General features: G+C 34.8%; 1 protein-coding gene across 1 annotated transcript in view; it reads left to right on the plus strand.

The window, feature by feature from the left end:
• LOC138702314 (leukocyte elastase inhibitor-like) overlaps positions 1-14,302 on the plus strand; it is a 163,491-nt gene that overhangs the window by 27,876 nt on the left and 121,313 nt on the right. The gene's annotated exons all lie outside the window — the stretch shown is intronic.

The raw sequence follows: 14,302 nt of genomic DNA on the forward strand, positions 1-14,302 counted from the left end.
TTGCAAACTTAATTTCGAATAAGCCGCGCACTCGTATTTTTACTGTATATTAAAAAAAAAGTTCGCGGAATATTCGAGAAAATACGGTTCTCCATATGTGTACTGTTGTTTAGGAATGATTTATTTGTAAAATAAATAAAGACCTAAGTAAACATCTTTGGTGAAATACACAATAGGATAACCAGAAGATATATTCATTTTAATTCAAAGTTTTCTACCTAAAGGCAGGTGTTTCACAGAAAACCCAGCATTCTCTAATCTTTCTTATTTTCTGTCTTCCTCTTAGTCTCCGCAGAATATAAAAAATATGATTTCTCGTTGCAATGAAATTAAGTTTCGAACTCTTGCTAAACACGATTTCGTTAATTGTACCGTGATTATGTGAACAGCGTGTATTGTGTAAACATTCAGTCAAGTAGAATATAGCCCAAATTTACTTTCCTCTGTGTTTTAAGCCCTATGTTGCATTGCTGAGAACTGATAATTATTAGTGAAATTAAAACAATGAAATCATCCTCAGTTGGTCATCACTGTCATGCCAATAGTATTTATTTTGTTTATTTTTCTTTGCACTTAGACGGAAGAGGGGCCTGAATGCAGCCTCGAATGGGCTTATTGTGCCTTATCACCTCTTTATTTAAAAATGTTTTTGAAGCCTGAACGGCGGCTTTCTTTGTACGCATCGTGACTCAGATATGTGGCGGCATCTGCTGATTCGGCCTTGTAGTCTTAAGGGTCCGATGAAGTCCCACTAGAGTGCCCTTTCATCTCCCCGCCGAAAGCATACTACGCCTCAGATAGAATTTAAATCCTGAATTTTGGAGTAAAATATCATTATGTATAATTGATCGTACTTACATAAACTTGCGAGAGCTCCTTTAAGTGGGAAAGTCAGCTCATTTTAAGAGACGAATTTTTTCATCCACCATACTATAGTTCAAATTCCGAAGACTGTTCTTTTGTTTTGTGTGTATTTATTTACAATGCAAGTGGGCAAACACCCGGTAGCAGTGGTAACTTAATTACACACAATACAATTAATACACTTACTTACAAATGGCTTTTAAGGAACCCGCAGGTTCATTGCCGCCCTCACATAAGCCCGCCATCGGTCCCTATCCTGTGCAAGATTAATCCAGTCTCTATCATCATATCCCACCTCCCTCAAATCCATTTTAATATTATCCTCCCATCTACGTCTCGGCCTCCCCAAAGGTCTTTTTCCCTCCGGCCTCCCAATTAACACACTATATGCTGGAGTCGCCCATACGTGCTACATGCCCTGCCCATTTCAAATGTCTGGATTTAATGTTCCTAATTATGTCAGGTGAAGAATACAATGCATGAAGTTCTGCGTTCTGTAACTTTCTCCATTCTTCTGTAACTTCATCTCTCTTAGCCCCAAATATTTTTCTAAGAACCTTATTCTCAAACAACCTTAACCTATGTTCCTCTCTCAAAGTGAGAGTCGAAGTTTCACAACCATAAAGAACAACCGGTAATATAACTGTGTTATAAATTCGAACTTTAAGGTTTTTTGACAGCAGACTGGATGACAAAAGCTTCTCAACCGAATAATAAAAGACACATACTAACTGCAAAAACCACACAATCATAGAGTGTAATAATATAAAATTGATAAATTCATGAACATTGATAAAAAGCATAGGCTACATTTGTTACTTAACATTAAAAATAGGCCTAAATAATTTCCGGTGTATATGTTCATACGTCAATAGACAAATAATGTGTACAATCCTATGACATAACAGCAGACCCAGTGAAATTTTCCACGTGATACACACTATAAAAGAATAGCTCTATCGTTTAGCTTCACACTCGTCTGACGGATCACCCAAGCAGCACATACTTCGCCACAATGCAGCAAACTAAGGTACCTCGTATGACTAAGAAAAATTAATTGATACATATGAATCGTATAACTTTTTTAAAGAGCGCAATAGTGGTAAATAGTCCACTAGTTTAAAGGAATTTCTCTTTGCTAAGGTTCTTCCAATCATTGCCACCGTGATGGTTCTACTGGTTGCAGTAAATGCTTTCCCTGGGCTATCAGCAGATGACTGTCATTATGTATGTATGCTATAGCTACTTCAAATAACATGTTATTTAACGTCACAGAGATAAATAAATGTTAATTAATTAACTTACTATACAGTATTCTTATTTAACAGAATTATATGTTATTTATGTTTTGGTTAATATATCAGTAAAAAACTATTATTAGTGTATAATTACCACTTCATAATTCAGGAACATCCCCAGTACAAGTTCAATTACGCAGTTCATGACCCACATACCGGTGACGTCAAGGAACAGTGGGAGTCCAGGGATGGAGACGCAGTGAAGGGATCTTACAGTCTGAAGGAAGCTGATGGAGGAACCCGCACCGTGGAGTACCACGCCGACAAACACAACGGTTTCATCGCCGTCGTCAAGAAAGCTGGAGGACACTCCAAACCTGAGATCACTTACCATGGAGCCAAGCCTCATTACTAAGTGTTTAGCATGTATTTCCATTGAAATTATTATGTTGTAATAAAATATGAATGAATTGTTTTTAATAAATGCTATGTTATGCGTCAATTACCAAGACTTTCTCTAAAGGTTTCCTGTTATCTGAATTAATATGGCATAAAACCCTTCATATGACGCTATCCTCATACCGTAAGTTCAGCGGCATTTTCTGCTATACGCCTCACATAGTTGCCGCGAAATCAGTCTCCTGTTCTGTGGTAGTAACTTTAGTTTTTAAAACCTGTTTGTTTATAAACAACTTAAAATAAATACACGTGTAACTTGCCTGTGTCACAAGAGACATGCAAAGTGTCCTGCTTCTGCTTCAATAAATTTTGACATCTTGGAAGATTGTTCTGAAATACTCGACTAATCTCTCCTGCTAAGTGTTCAACATTACTTGTCGCATATTTTCTTCCACTTAAAAACTACAAAAACTAGCTGCAGTATGCTATATATAATTGCCAAACAATTAGAGTAAAACAGAATAGCTTGCAGTAAAGAATGCTACAGTACTTATGAATTAGCAATCAATTTTGTGCTTTCAAACAATTAGGGAAAAACATAATAGCTTTCACTATATTACGGACGAATGAGTAATCCCTTCAGTAGTGTTCACAACAGACTGAGATGAACTGCACGCATGCAACACCCGCCAAACGGCCTTGAACTTTGACACATGCGGCATGCCAACAGGCGCACTGTGGGAAGTAACGTTTTTGTATATCCCTTAGCATCATACTTGATGTTATATCAAGTGAGAAGTTACACTATATTCGAACATTAACACTACAACCGATTATTACATAGTGAATTAATCACGCAAAGAAGAAAAACCGAGATTGTGAGACACAGAACTGGAAATTTCACACTGCAATATTAATCAAGATTGAACCTAATGTAACGTTGGAATTTAACAATATAATATTGTAGAGATATATTATTACTTGAAGCCATAGAAACAATCCGATGTTCTTAAAGCAGTGGGCAGTAATAAACGATCTGGAAACTTATTTGTCTTTAAGAAATGTTACGTACTTGAAATTTATAACAGAGACGGATAACTGCAGATAAAGATATGGAGATAGAATCGAGTGTTATTATAGTCCAAAGCAAGACGACAGAAGAAGTAAGTTTTCTAGATTTTCAACATAAATACTTTTTTCTCTGGAAATATCAAAGATATCTGCATGAATTTTTATGTAGATTTACAATAGTACAGTGAATAAATATTGAAAAGTACATTGAAGTTGGAAAAGGAGTTTGATCACAATAAAAATCTTAATTCTAGATAAAAATAAAACAAAATTGAAAACAATGTCACATTCAAGTATCAATATCTCTGGATGTATTAATCATTTCCTTGTGTCAAGAATGAGGAGGAAATTATAATATGCCTAAAATTACTACTACTAAGTTAACTATATATGGAAAATTAATTAATGCAATTTTATAGTTATAAATTAATTATTTTAATCAATTTAATTAACAAATAATATCTTCAAAATATAGAAAACTCACGTCCGGGGGCCCTTAAATTTCCAAATATTAGGCCTACAATAACATTGTTTTATTGTTAACAGTTTTGGTACCAACTTCCTAGCTCTAGTTATAATAGAGCTTCGAAAATGTTATTTCTAAAGCTATTAGAAATGAGTGCTAGATACTTGAGCAACGAAGAGTAGTAGCCGTTCATAAAATAGGAAAGGAAGCATAAGTCATGTGCAACAAAAATCCCGTGAAGTAGAGAGCGCGAAATCATAAGTAGCAATGCAGAGTGGAAATTAGCTAGTTAGCTTAAAATTACGCAAATATTGCAAAGAAGGAGTACACTGAATGATGTATCTAACTTACTACTAGTGCACGGAAACAATTGCCAGTAAAAGTTTATTAATAACGAATTTTTCGTTTCTTAATAAATTTTATTTACAACATTTAGACTCAAATAATTTTCATTATCTCTCTTAATGCCTTATATTAAAGTTGGAATCATTCTATGCTATAAGATAAAATTATTACAAGTATTTTGATATGACATTGGTAGATATTTAGTACTATCGATTAACTATAGATTTTATATGAACGTTTACGTGTCTTTAATTCCTGTTACATCATGAACTGTTAGCACAAACCATACAAACTTAACGACGAAGCCTCATGTTTGGTAAAGGTCGATATTTAGCAGTGTCAATTAACTATACACTTTATATGGATTTTTCGTGTTCTAAATTTGTTTGTCACGTGATGATAGCACCAATCATACAACAACCTGCACGAAGCCTCTTGTTTGATGAAGGTCGACATTTTGCACTGTCGATTAACTATGCACTTTATATGGATTTTTCGTGTTCTTAATGCCTGTTTCAGTCACGTGATGTTAGCACCAACAATATAACCTCACGAAGCCTCTTGTTTGACAAAGGTCGATATTTAACACTGTCGATTAACTATACACTTTATATGGATTTTTCGTGTTCTTAATGCCTGTTTCAGTCATGTGATGTTAGCACCAACAATACAATAACATGCGCGAAGCCTTTTGTTTGATAAAGGTCGATATTTAGCACTGTCGATTAACTATACACATTATATGGATTTTTCTTGTTCTTAATTTGTTTGTCACGTGATGATAGCACCAACCATTCAACAACATGCACGAAGCCTCTTGTTTCATAAAGGTCGACATTTGGCACTGTCGATTAACTATACACTTTATATGGATTTTTCTTGTTCTTAATTTGTTTGTCACGTGATGATAGCACCAACCATACAACAACATGTGCGAAGCCTCTTGTTTGATAAAGGTCGACATTCAGCACTGTCGATTAATTATACAATTTATATCGATTTTTCGTGTTCTTAATGCCTGTTTCAGTCACCTGATGTTAGCACCAAAAATACAATAACATGCGCGAAGCCTCTTGTTTGATAAAGGTCGATATTTAGCACTGTCGATTAACTATACACTTTATATGGATTTTTCGTGTTCTTAATGCCTGTTTCAGTCACGTCATGTTAGCACCAACAACACAATAACATGCGTGAAGCCTCTTCTTTGATACAGGTCGATATTTAGCATTGTTGATTAACTATACACTTTGTATGGATTTTTCGTGTTCTTAATGCCTGTTTCAGTCACGTCATGTTAGCACCAACAATACAATAACATGCGCGAAGCCTCTTGTTTGATAAAGGTCGATATTTAGCACTGTCGATTAACTATACACTTTATATAGATTTTTCCTGTTCTTAATGCCTGTTTCAGTCACGTCATATTAGCACCAACAATACAATAACATGCGCGAAGCCTCTTGTTTGATAAAGGTCGATATTTAGCACTGTCGATTAACTATACACTTTATATGGATTTTTCGTGTTCTTAATGCCTGTTTCAGTCACGTGATGTTAGCACCAACAATACAATAACATGCGCGAAGCCTCTTGTTTGATACAGGTCGATATTTAGCACTGTCGATTAACTATAAACTTTATATGGATTTTTCGTGTTATTAATGCCTGTTTCAGTCACGTCATGTTAGCACCAACAATACAATAACATGCGCGAAGCCTCTTGTTTGATACAGGTCGATATTTAGCACTGTCGATTAACTATACACTTTATATGGATTTTTCGTGTTCTTAATGCCTGTTTCAGTCACGTCATGTTAGCACCAACAATACAATAACATGCACGAAGCCTCTTGTTTGATAAAGGTCGATATTTAGCACTGTCGATTAACTATACACTTTATATGGATTTTTCGTGTTCTTAATGCCTGTTTCAGTCACGTGATGTTAGCACCAACAATACAATAACATGCGCGAAGCCTCTTGTTTGATACAGGTCGATATTTAGCACTGTCGATTAACTATAAACTTTATATGGATTTTTCGTGTTATTAATGCCTGTTTCAGTCACGTCATGTTAGCACCAACAATACAATAACATGCGCGAAGCCTCTTGTTTGATACAGGTCGATATTTAGCACTGTCGATTAACTATACACTTTATATGGATTTTTCGTGTTCTTAATGCCTGTTTCAGTCACGTCATGTTAGCACCAACAATACAATAACATGCACGAAGCCTCTTGTTTGATAAAGGTCGATATTTAGCACTGTCGATTAACTATACACTTTATATGGATTTTTCGTGTTCTTAATGCCTGTTTCAGTCACGTGATGTTAGCACCAACAATACAATAACATGCGCGAAGCCTCTTGTTTGATAAAGGTCGATATTTAGCACTGTCGACTAACTATACATTTTATATGGATTTTTCGTGTTCTTAATGCCTGTTTCAGTCACGTGATGTTAGCACCAACAATACAATAACATGCGCGAAGCCTCTTGTTTGATAAAGGTCGATATTTAGCACTGTCGATTAACTATACACTTTATATGCACTTTTCGTCTTCTTAATGCCTGTTTCAGTCACGTGATGTTAGCACCAACAATACAATAACATGCGCGAAGCCTCTTGTTTGATAAAGGTCGATATTTAGCACTGTCGATTAACTATACACCTTATATGGATTTTTCGTGTTCTTAATGCCTGTTTCAGTCACGTCATGTTAGCACCAACAATACAATAACATGTGCGAAGCCTCTTGTTTGATAAAGGTCGATATTTAGCACTATCGACTAACTGTAGAATTTATATGGATTTTTACATGTTCTTAATGCCTGTTTCAGTCACGTGATGTTAGCACCAACAATACAATAAAATGCGCGAAGCCTCTTGTTTGATAAAGGTCGATATTTAGCACTCTCAATTAACTATACACTTTATATGGATTTTTCGTGTTCTTAATGCCTGTTTCAGTCACGTGATGTTAGCACCAACAATACAATAACATGCGCGAAGCCTCTTGTTTGATAAAGGTCGATATTTAGCACTGTCAATTAACTATACACTTTATATGGATTTTTCGTGTACTTAATGCCTGTTTCAGTCACGTGATGTTAGCACCAACAATACAATAACATGTGCGAAGCCTCTTGTTTGATAAAGGTCGATATTTAGCACTATCGACTAACTGTAGAATTTATATGGATTTTTACATGTTCTTAATGCCTGTTTCAGTCACGTGATGTTAGCACCAACAATACAATAAAATGCGCGAAGCCTCTTGTTTGATAAAGGTCGATATTTAGCACTCTCAATTAACTATACACTTTATATGGATTTTTCGTGTACTTAATGCCTGTTTCAGTCACGTGATGTTAGCACCAACAATACAATAAAATGCGCGAAGCCTCTTGTTTGATAAAGGTCGATATTTAGCACTCTCAATTAACTATACACTTTATATGGATTTTTCGTGTACTTAATGCCTGTTTCAGTCACGTGATGTTAGCACCAACAATACAATAACATGTGCGAAACCTCTTGTTTGATAAAGGTCGATATTTAGCACTGTCAATTAACTATGCACTTTATATGGATTTTTCGTGTACTTAATGCCTGTTTCAGTCACGTGATGTTAGCACCAACAATACAATAACATGCGCGAAGTCTCTTGTTTGATAAAGGTCGATATTTAGCACTGTCAATTAACTATACACTTTATATGGATTTTTCGTGTACTTAATGCCTGTTTCAGTCACGTGATGTTAGCACCAACAATACAATAACATGCGCGAAGCATCTTGTTTGATAAAGGTCGATAATTAGTACTGTCGATTAACTATACACTTTATATGGATTTTTCGTGTACTTAATGCCTGTTTCAGTCACGTGACGTTAGCACCAACAATACAATAACATGCGCGAAGCATCTTGTTTGATAAAGGTCGATAATTAGTACTGTCGATTAACTATACACTTTATATGGATTTTTCGTGTTCTTAATGCCTGTTTCAGTCACGTGATGTTAGCACCAACAACACAATAACATGCGCGAAGCCTCTTGTTTGATAAAGGTCGATAATTAGTACTGTCTATTAATTATACACTTTATATGGATTTTTCGTGTTCTTAATGCCTGTTTCAGTCACGTGATGTTAGCACCAACAACACAATAACATGCGCGAAGCCTCTTGTTTGATAAAGGTCGATAATTAGTACTGTCTATTAATTATACACTTTATATGGATTTTTCGTGTACTTAATGCCTGTTTCAGTCACGTGATGTTAGCACCAACAACACAATAACATGCGCGAAGCCTCTTGTTTGATAAAGGTCGATAATTAGTACTGTCTATTAATTATACACTTTATATGGATTTTTCGTGTTCTTAATGCCTGTTTCAGTCACGTCATGTTACCACCAACAATACAATAACATGCGCGAAGCCTCTTGTTTGATAAAGGTCGACATTTAGCACTATCGACTAACTGTAGAATTTACATGGATTTTTACGTGTTCTTAATGCCTGTTTTTAATCACATTGTCTTAGCACAAACCATACAACTTTATTGATGAATTCTCTTGATGTGACAAAATTCGATATTTAGCACTGTCAACTAACTGTAGAATTTACATGGATTTTTACGTTTTCTTAATGCCTGTTTTTAATCACATTGTCTTAGCATAAACCATACAACCTTATTGACGAATTCCCTTGATGTGACGAAATTCGATATTTAGCACTATCGACTAACTGTAGAATTTACATGGATTTTTACGTGTTCTTAATGCCTGTTTTTAATCACATTGTCTTAGCACAAACCATACAACTTTATTGATGAATTCTCTTGATGTGACAAAATTCGATATTTAGCACTGTCAACTAACTGTAGAATTTACATGGATTTTTACGTTTTCTTAATGCCTGTTTTAATCACATTGTCTTAGCATAAACCATACAACCTTATTGACGAATTCCCTTGATGTGACGAAATTCGATATTTAGCACTATCGACTAACTGTAGAATTTACATGGATTTTTACGTGTTCTTAAGTCAGTTTTTAATCATATTGTTCTTAGCACAAACCATACAATTTTATTGATGAATTCTCTTGATGTGACAAAATTCGATATTTAGCACTATCGACTAACTGTAGAATTTATATGGATTTTTACGTGTTCTTAATGCCTTTTTTTAATCACATTTTCTTAGCACAAACCATACAACCTTATTGGTGAATTCTCTTGATGTGACAAAATTCGATATTTAGCACTATCGACTAACTGTAGAATTTACATGGATTTTTACGTGTTCTTAATGCTTGTTTTTAATCACATGGTCTTAGCACAAACCATACAACCTTATTGATGAATTCTCTTGATGTGACAAAATTCGATATTTAGCACTATCGACTAACTGTAGAATTTATATGGATTTTTACGTGTTCTTAAGTCTGTTTCATCACGTGATGTCAGCACTAATCCTACTAACTTATGGACGACATCTTCTATTATGACAGATGGAAACTTACTTTGAATAACCCTATACATTTCAGACATACCTCAGCGAGGTACAGATATGTTTACGATAAGAGTTCGTGTGCATGGGATCCTTTACAGTATACCAAGTTCATTTTAAGTGCTACTTATATTAAAGTTTTAACTACAGTTTGTAAACAACAGAGAAAATCAGGAAAGTGTAATTTTGTATGTATGTATGTATGTATGTATACGTCTATTCACACTGCAATGGGTATATACCCGGTGGCAGTGGTAACTAATTACACTCTATAATGACAATAATAAACTTATTAATTAAAAATACATTTAATAATAATACCAATAATTAATACAAATAATTAATAATAATAATAATAATAATTATTATTATTATTATTATTATTATTATTATTATTATTATTATCATTATTATTATAATGGGGAATATTCTAAATTAAATGAAGCACGATTACTTAAAATAACATTTAAAATAAATCTAATTTGTATCTTAAACCTAAGTTCGAACTAAAACCCACGAGTATGATATGTTCATATCTGCACAAGTACCTTTCCACATTACACTCATTTCGCTGTCAACTCACTCACTGCACTGCAACTACGACACATTTCACTGATTCTATCCTGATTTCACTAACACTTCAAAAACATTTCACTGTTCAAATACTTTGCACTGCCACTATAAACTATAAAGCTTCCCTGACAGGAACACGTTTCACTGTCACAACACACTTCACTGACACAACATGCTTCACTTACACAACACACTTCACTGACACAACATAATTCTTCACTGATACAACACTTCAATAATAACATATCATTTACACCCTTTAACTACTGTGTATAATTACCGTCTATTAGTAAAGTCCTTAAGCCTATTTTTAAATACGTTTTTGGTTGTTGGTAAAGCCTTTAGTAAGTCTGCAGGCAAAGCATTCCAGTCCCTGATAGTACGATTGAGAAAAGAAAACTTTCCAGTGTCCGTCCTCTGTCTTCTTTCCCTCAATTTATATGGGTGGTCGTTCCTTGAAGAGTAATTTGGCGGTTGCAACCTATTTTTTATTTCTCTCCAGGCAGGCTCACCTCTGTATGTTTTGAACAGTGCGCATAATCGAATTCGCGTTCTCCTGTCCTTGAGTGTGCCCCATTTTAATGGCGAATTTTTCCGACAACACTTGAGAGACCGTTTTTTTAATCTTTTCCAGTGTCTGTAAGGATGCCAACATGCAGCACCATATTCCATTACTGGACGTACTAGTGATTTATATACAATCTCTTTGGATTTATCAGAGCCTTTTCTTAGTACCCTCATCACAAAGTGTAACGCTCTCCATGCTTTTCCCGCTGTGTCCGTAACGTGTTCCCCCCAGCCGAGATCGCTGCTAAATTTTATTCCGAGGTATTTACATTTGTTAACTTCCGGAATGGTTTCACCCCCTAACGTATACGATGCGACTATTTTATTTATTTTCCTTGTAAAGCTGATGGCTTTGCTCTTTAGAGAATTTATTTTCATTTTGTTGGCTTTTGCCCAATCGTTTATTCTATTTAGGTCAGTCTGAAGAAGAGTAGTATCTTCATAACTTTTTATTTCCCTGTATACCATACAATCACCCGCGAAAAAGCGAACCCTAGAGAAGATATTAACTGGCAGATCATTTACAAAAGCCAGGAATAGAAGAGGCCCCAAGACACTCCCCTGTGGGACTCCGGAAGTAATTTCAATTGGGTTCGATAATTCCTCCCCTACCCGTACTCTCTGAGTGCGACAAGTTAAAAATTCCTTGATCCACTGGAGTACTCTGAAGTCAATCCCCGTTGATTGTAGTTTAACCAACAATATATCGTGTGGGACTACATCGCGTGAAAAGTCAATGTTGGAGATAGTTTGAATTTTTCTTATTTATTCAAATAGTTCGTCAGAGTTGACTTTTTGACCACATTTTTAGGGTGAAAGTACTATGTAATCCGATAGGATTATAGTCTATTACATTGATTTTATTATTAACTATGTTACATGAAGAATCAAATATAGCTTCGGTCGATTGAAAAATGTGTACTGACTGAGAATTAAGAAATTTAAATAAACTGTCTTGCTGATTAGAATGTGACAGGTTTAGTACATTATAGATATCAGAGGTCTGCATCGGACGTTTTCGCTCGAGCGCCAAGTAGTTCATAGCATAATCCGATAGGTAGCGCACATGCATGATGGGTAAAATTGTCGCGAGCGTTAAATCCTCGAACGTCATAAGCCGAGCGTTAGACATTCGTTCTTGTTACAGTGGTTTTAGTTTTATTTTAGTAGGTTATTTTACGACGCTTTATCAACATCTTAGGTTATTTAGCGTCTGAATGAGATGAAGGTGATAATGCCAGTGAAATGAGTCCGGGGTCCAGCACCGAAAGTTACCCAACATGTTACAGTGTTAAACTGTGTAGTAACATAATAGATGTTTATCATTTCAAAACTTTGCAGTGTTTAACTAACCTCTCCATAGTACAACTACAAAACTTGCTTTAAAATGTAGTATAAATGTTGTAGGTAATTGTTTTTTATTTTACAGTGATTTTATTTTTATTTTAGTAGGTTATTTTACGACGCTTTATCAACATCTTAGGTTATTTAGCGTCTGAATGAGATGAAGGTGATAATGCCAGTGAAATGAGTCCGGGGTCCAGCACCGAAAGTTACCCAGCATGTTACAGTGATGAACTGTGTAGTAACATAATAGATGTTTATCATTTCAAAACTTTGCAGTGTTTAACTAACCTCACCACAGTACAACTACAAAACTTGCTTTAAAATGTAGTATAAATGTTGTAGGTAAATTTTTTTTTTCCTCCCACACAGGCGTGATTTTGTTTTCGCCACATCTGATAGATGTTATTGCACGTAAATGTAATTATTATAAACGGAGAACACAATCACGATAATGCAAGAACTGTATCAAGTTTTCTAGTAATAATAATAATAATCTCTAATAATTAGTGTATCAGTCTTTGCGTCTGTAACAGTTGTGCAGCATGATTAATCGTTTTATTATATTTTCTGTGACGTTATCTCTGTACTAATATTGTTATTAATTTACTGCTATATAATAATATTTTGTAAAATGTTTCTACATTGTCGCAGTATATAGGCGGAACACTATGTATGGACCTATCATATTATATATGTGGTAAATCAAATATTGAATAATTATTAATTAGAAATAATAACTGTATATTGAAGTTTATAATTTCATGTTACTTCTTTCGGTACGTTCCATTAGACGTTTTTCATAATCGCAGAAAAATAAAGCCTTATTTTTACCGTGTGAGCAAAACATATTGTACGTGTATCTTATCTGTCGCCTTCCATACAAGATAAAACATGTCGGTGAGATGACCTTATACTGTGTTTCTATTTATTACGAGCGTATCACGACCGATCTTATCTCAATCGAGCGTGCGACATTCGACAGTGTTCAAGCGAGCGATTTAACTCCAATGCAGCACACTGATAGATATGATAAATATTAAGGACATTGCCATCACATGTCCGACGACATTGAATATCAAAAGTATTCTTTATTAGGGTTTCAGAAAGAAAGAATAAAAATAAATCCTGAAACCGGTAAATAATACACAAAGAGAAGCAAGGAATTATATTTATGCTCAAATGAAATAATTCAAGATAAACGACAAAATAACACGGAGTGGAATTAAGGAAATCGAATTCTTCATTAACTTTCAGAAGGGAAAATTTCTGAAGGATGTATTTATGACTTTACACTCTGTTATGTGGATGGTTCTGTGACGTAACTGCAATGCTAGTGAAATTTTTTACATCGCTACAGCTATAAAAGAACATCAGTGTTCTGTGGTTGTACACACATCCAACGAGTCACTCAAGCAATTCGCGCTCTTCCATAATGCAGCAGACTAAGGTAACTGATGTGGTGTCTACGAGCAAATTAGTTTTGTTTGAGAGAACATTGTTACTTTAACATTGTAATGACAGTAATTTGTCTATTAACATCATTCATTTTCTTTCCTTAGGTTGTTCCATTCATTGCCGTTTTGGTGGCCCTCCTTGCTGCAATAAATGCTTTCCCAGAGCATTTGATAGATGATCAGCATTATGTATGTACAATTATACTTCAAATAACGATATCCGTTTCACGTATCAAATATTCATTAATTCACTTTTTCAAAATATTATAAGTGATATATATTGAAGGTTATTTATTATATTTCGAGCCAATTTAGATTATCTACAATTAACTAATACTTTTTTTATTTCAGGAACATCCCCAATACCAGTTCGAATACGCAGTTCATGACCCACATACCGGTGACGTCAAGGAACAGTGGGAGTCCAGGGATGGAGGCGCAGTGAAGGGATCT

This window comes from Periplaneta americana, chromosome 6, assembly GCF_040183065.1.
Source record: "Periplaneta americana isolate PAMFEO1 chromosome 6, P.americana_PAMFEO1_priV1, whole genome shotgun sequence".
Taxonomy (NCBI): domain Eukaryota; kingdom Metazoa; phylum Arthropoda; class Insecta; order Blattodea; family Blattidae; genus Periplaneta; species Periplaneta americana.